Here is a 6,123-nt window from a genome sequence, read left to right as displayed (position 1 = left end):
CCCGCTGATTTTCTAGTTTACCCCGCTCTTTTTCATATTTACCCCGCTCTTTTTCATGCTTGCCCCACTCTTTTTCATGCTTGCCTCGCTCATTTTCATGTTTGGCTCGCTCATTTTCATGTTTGCCCCACTAATTTTCATGTTTGCCCCGTTGAATTTCATGTTTGCCCCGCTCATTTTCATGTTTGCATGAAAATCATATATGGTACGTTAAGCAAATCATTCTAGTTTGGATCCTTACTCTTGCTCGGGTGGTAGACTCTTAGGAGTTTCAACACCCGGTCAAGCGTTCGTGTATCCATAGGTGGTGAAATTCCACTAGTGTAAGTGTGTGGGGGTGTGTGTGCGTGTGTAAAAAAAAAACAAATCACTCTAATTTAAGAGATATGCTTGTTGAATACATGGACAAAGAAATGAATTAAAAGATAAAAAAAAATATTTTTATATACATATTTATACAATTACGTATTAGAGAAAAATGTAAGGGAGAAAAAGTTCTCCCAGTAAAATAAAAATAAAAAAAATAAATAAATAAAAATCTCCCAGACTGCCGCAGCACTGTCGCCCAACCGGCGGTAGTGCCGTAGCAGTCCGTGTTATTTTTTTTCTTTTTTTTTGTGTTGCTTTTGTGGGTCCCATCATGAGGTCTGTGTTATATCCAAACCGTCCATCTATTAGGCGAGCTCATATTAAGGCTTGAGACAAAAATAAGATAGATCTAACTATCAAGTGGACTGCACTGTAAAAGGTAGTGGGGAATTGAACGTCTACCATTGAAACCCTTTCAGGGGTTACAGAAGTTTTTGATCATTATGAAATTTGTTTTTCCTCTTCATCCAGGTCTTTGTGACCCTATGAATGAACTTAGATGGGGAGGATTTCTCGCAAACATCACAGTGGGCTCCACCTGAGTTTCTAGTGGTTGACGCTCATTCAACACTGTTTCCTGTAATGTGGTACACTTAAGACTTGGATTTTTTTTATTTTTTATTTTTACGGGGAGAACTTTTTCTCCCTTACATTTTTCTCTTATACATAATTATGTAAATATGTATATACAAGTATATAAAAATATTTTTCTATCTTTTAATTCGTTTCTTTGTCTATTTATTTTACAAGCATATCTGCTAAAATAGAATGATATACTTAAAGTACCACATATGATTTTGGGGTAAGAGAAGCTAATTTAGCCAACCAACCTCATTATTTTCCAAGATTTCATCGGGTCGATGGTCGAAAATCCATTTCATTCAGTTCGTGGTCAATTTCAATCACTTCGTGGTCAAATTGGAAATTCAGCGGGGCAAACATGAAATTGAGCGAGGCAAACATGAAGTTGAGCGAGGCAAACATGGGTCTATGTTTAAAAGGACATGTATCAGCAATCCCATGGATCTTAAAACAATCTACTAACATCACCATTATTACCTTAAAATTGATCTCATCCCTTGGTTGGACGGATTGGAAGGTAAAATCCCAGGATATGCTGGGCGTGCCAAATAGACCCAGTGAACTTGTCCCGAGATATAGCAATCCCATGGATCTTTTTCCAATCTACTAACACCACCATCAATACCTTAAAATCCATCTCATCCCTCTTAATCCCATGGGATTCTCCCGGCCAAATAGGCCCTTACTGGAATTGAGTGAAGAAAGGGGGTGAAAACGACAACAGTGAAAGCAACGCAATGGAAAGAAATGAAAGAAACGGGACTGAAATCAACGGGGCAAACTAGAAAATCAGTGGGGAAAACATGAAATTGAGCGGGGCAAACTAGGAAATCAGCGGGGCAAACATGAAATCAGCTGATTTTCTAGTTTCCCCTGCTTAATTTCATGTTTGCCCCGCTGATTTTCTAGTTTCTCCCGCTCAATTTCATGTTTGCCTCGCTGATTTTCTAGTTTGCCCCGCTGATTTTCTAGTTTACCCCACTGATTTTCTAGTTTCCCCCTCTCAATTTCATGTTTGCCCCGCTAATTTTCTAGTTTCCCCCGCTCAATTTCATGTTTGCCTCGCTGATTACGTAGTTTGTCCCGCTGATTTTCTAGTTTGCCATGCTGATTTTTTAGTTTCCCCCGCTCAATTTCATGTTTGCCTTGCTGATTTCCTAGTTTGCCCCGCTGATTTTCTAATTTCCCCCACTCATTTTCATGTTTCCCCGGCTGATTTTCTAGTTTCCCCCACTCAATTCATGTTTCCCCCGTTGTTTTTCTAGTTTGCCCCGCTCATATTTCAGTTTACCTCGCTGTTTTTCTAGTTTGCCCCGCTCATATTTCAATTTACCCCACTGATTTTCTAGTTTCCCCTGCACATTTTCGTGCTTGCCCCGCTGATTTTCATGCTTGCCCCACTCATTTACATGCTTGCCCCACTAATTTTCATGCTCCCCCGCTAGTTTAGGATTCTTACTCTTACTCGGTTGGTAGACTCTTAGGAGTTTCAACACCCGGTCAAGTGTTCGAGTATTCATACGCGGTGAAATTCCACTAGTGTGAGTGCATGGGGGTGTGTGTGCATGTGTAAAAAAAGAGGAAAAAACATTCTAATTTAAGAGATATGCTTGTTTAATAAATAGACAAAGAAATGAATTAAAAGATAGAAAAATATTTTTATATACTTATATATACATATTTACATAATTATGTATTAGAGAAAAATGTAGGAGAGAAAAAGTTCTCTCTGTTTAAAAAAAAAAAAAAAAACTACCAATGCTGCGGCTGTCTGTGCCTTTTTTTTTTGCTAGGTTGCTTTCGTGGGTCCCATCATGATGCCTGTGTTATATCCAAACCGTCCATCTATTTGGTGATCTCATATTAAGGCTTGAGAAGAAAAAAAAAGATAGATCTAACCATCAAGTGGACCACACTATAAAGGGCAGTGGGAATTGAACGTCTACCATTGAAACCCTTTCAGGGGTTAATGAAGTTTTGGATCATTATGAAATTTGTTTTTTTCCTCTTCATCTAGGTCTTTGTGAGCATATGAATGAACTTAGACAGGGAGGATTTCTCACAAACATCACAGTGGGCCCCAACTTAGACGGGGGAGGATTTCTAATGGTTGATGCTCATTCAACACTGTTTCATGTAATGTGGTATGTTAAGATTTGGATATACCTCATTTTTTGTCTCATACCATAAAATGATCTGGAAAAATATACGGACGGCATGGATGAAAAGCATAAATCATGGTGGGGCGCACAGACCACGACGATCCGTCATTCGCGGTTGGCTAGCGGAGTAGCCAATCCGTTTCTGTGAAAAGGAGGGGTATTTTCGTCCTGCATTTGTTGTCCGTACGAGGAGGTCTAAGTGAGTATGTTAAGTTTGTATTGTTTCAAGAATATCCAATGGATAAAAGGTGGTGTCCACAGTCGTAAATTTCTCACCGTTGGATAAAAGGTTTTGTCTACAGTGGTAAATTTCTCCATAGAGAACATCCAAGTTTTGAATGAGATGATGCAGTGCATCAGTAGGCATGGGAGTTGCAGTGGGATAGATCGGAACTGTTTATTCAGTAGGCCCAACATCGAATGGACCATATCCCGAAAACTGAGTTATTTGGACAGTCTTTACCCTTTAATCGATAGCATACAAATAGTCACAGAAATATGAAAGTAAAAACTGGTTTATATTCATTAACAAAAGATTCCATTCATGAGAAGGCTAGGATTATCCAATCAAAATAATTTTTACCTTAACGGACAATCAATGGCGCATCCCACAGGAAACATGATCAAGGTCATCACACATACTGCCAAGTGGATTCCATGCCTCCGGGAGCTTTTGATCTCTTCCGGTGCTCTAGCAGAGTGTAATGGTTCATGTGCATACACTCAGAAAATTGCTCACGTGGCATACACATAAATCAAGTTAAACCGTCCAAATTGAGGGCCGCATTGATGGAGCATTAAAATCAGATAGGCTAGAAAATCCTAACCTTTAATTAACAGATATCTTTAGTTGAAGTTGGACAAGTTAATTACTTTTTTACCTTAATCGTCCAAAATATGTCCATAACAACAAGCCTTTTGAATGTAATTATGTCAGTATATGTAGGTCCCATGATCTGGACGGTTAAAATTGAGTAATGCATATTCCACGGATGAGATGTCTGATTTCATGAGTATGAAACATCATACTCTGACAGAGTATTGAGCTTTTTCAAAATCGAAAGTAATTGCACGGTACTCGGCTCTTCAGTTTCTCTAAATGGTGCCCTTGATTCAATGATCCATTCCATTGATCTATTTGGAAGTACCATTGATGGATCATTCCCCCAAGATCTCCAACGTATAGGACCCATTACCAACAATCACAGGGCCTTTTAACTTGGAACGTGGGGCTTTGATGAGTTTATCTTTTGAACCGTCCATTAACAGAGGAAAAAAATTTGAAAAGAGAGGATACTCCACTAGATGGGAATTTCGACGAATGGTCAATTTGTGTTGGTACATAATATATCAGTGGTCTAGATCGAACCATGGGTTTCATTTGAAAAAACGAAAGAACTGAGTACCGTACGTGTGACTTTGGCTTGAGCAAGAGTAGGAACTCAATAAAGATGGAGTTTTTTTTTTTTTTTTAAGACCTTTGACGTTTCCTGGTAAAATGCAATCGATGATGCACAAGAACTTGGGTCCTTGCTACTTACTCATGGCACAGGAACTTGGGTCCTTGCTCATAGCTTAGTGGTAGACTCAGAGGAATTTCACAAAGCCATGGCTTGAGTACCCATTGTGGTGTGTGTGTGTGTGTGGGTGTGAGGGTGTATGTTAAAAAAATAAATAAAATAAATAAATAAATAAGATATATACACAGGCACTTTTGAAAATTGCATATATGGCGTGCAAGTAATTTAAGTTAAACTTATCAAATTATGGGTCTTAATTCAAAATGTATTTTGGACCCAATCTGATAATGTTAGATCCGATGACTACAAAGTCGACGTATGACAGCACTATCATATGGAAGAGGACAACATCTTTGCAGCTGATATGATCCGCACAAGGAGATCGTGTGATACCAAGATGGTTGTATCCAAAAGACACATGTCAAACAGCCAAGGAAACTAAAAGCATGTAGTTGTCACACGTACATATTGCAAAACATGAGAGGCATCTATGTAATAAAACATTGAGGGAGGGCATAACTCCGTAATGGCCTAAAAACTATGTACAATCCAATAGTTAGTTGGCAATGATGTACTCAGCAACACCTGGTGGAATGTAATTAGCGTAGCTTAGCTAACAACTAGATAGAAGCATAAAGATTGCGAGAAGCTCTTCAGATAATTAAGAGAAAATCGTAGAGACCGATTTCAAATGCAAATCTCCAGCAACCGCCTTACGTGCCTGTAAATAAAGGAATAAAGAGCTCCAGGCCCACGCCTAACAAAACTCTCTCATACAGCGCTACGCTGCATATCTTTCGTCTTTTCTGGATACTGATCTTAGTTTAGCTTAACTTAGCTTAGCTTTGATCTAACTCCTCTATGGCTAGCCAACACAATTGTAATAACCCACTGTTTTCTGGACCCTATGGAAGTTTCAACGATGAGCATAACTATTTCCATCGCTTCCTACGGTGTGGCCCACTTGAATTTTGGATCTATCTCATTTTTTGGCCTATGTCCTAACATGATCCGACAAAGCAGTTGAACAGGGTAGATATCTCACGACGTCATAGTGAGGCCCAAAGGCCTGTGAGATGGAAGAGAGGCCAAACTCTCTCCTCCCTTCTTCATAAAGCAATGGTGCGTCCCAAAACCTACCACCACCCATCACAGTGGGACCCCCAACTAATCTAGGTTGTCCAAATGATGGGACCCACTAGACCGCTCCATTATATTAAAAAAATTTATGAAAAAGTAACGTGTTGTGAAGTCAGAGGAGCCCGACTCCCTCTCCCACTTCTCTACTTCTTTAGTCAACAACAGGATGGGTTCCGCACCCACCCCTCATCAAAACTGTTATGGGGAAATCTGAATCGAGTTGAATCAAGGTTAACTCCGACATCAGTGATCGGGCCTCTAAGCAAACACATATCCGACTCGAGGCAATTGTCCGATTCGAGGATTCTGTCTAAATGATAACACCGACTCTGGACTCGAGATAAGTTGTG

The sequence above is a fragment of the Magnolia sinica genome, chromosome 6 (assembly GCF_029962835.1).
Source record: "Magnolia sinica isolate HGM2019 chromosome 6, MsV1, whole genome shotgun sequence".
Classification (NCBI taxonomy): Eukaryota; Viridiplantae; Streptophyta; class Magnoliopsida; order Magnoliales; family Magnoliaceae; genus Magnolia; species Magnolia sinica.
This window is presented reverse-complemented; position numbering follows the sequence as displayed.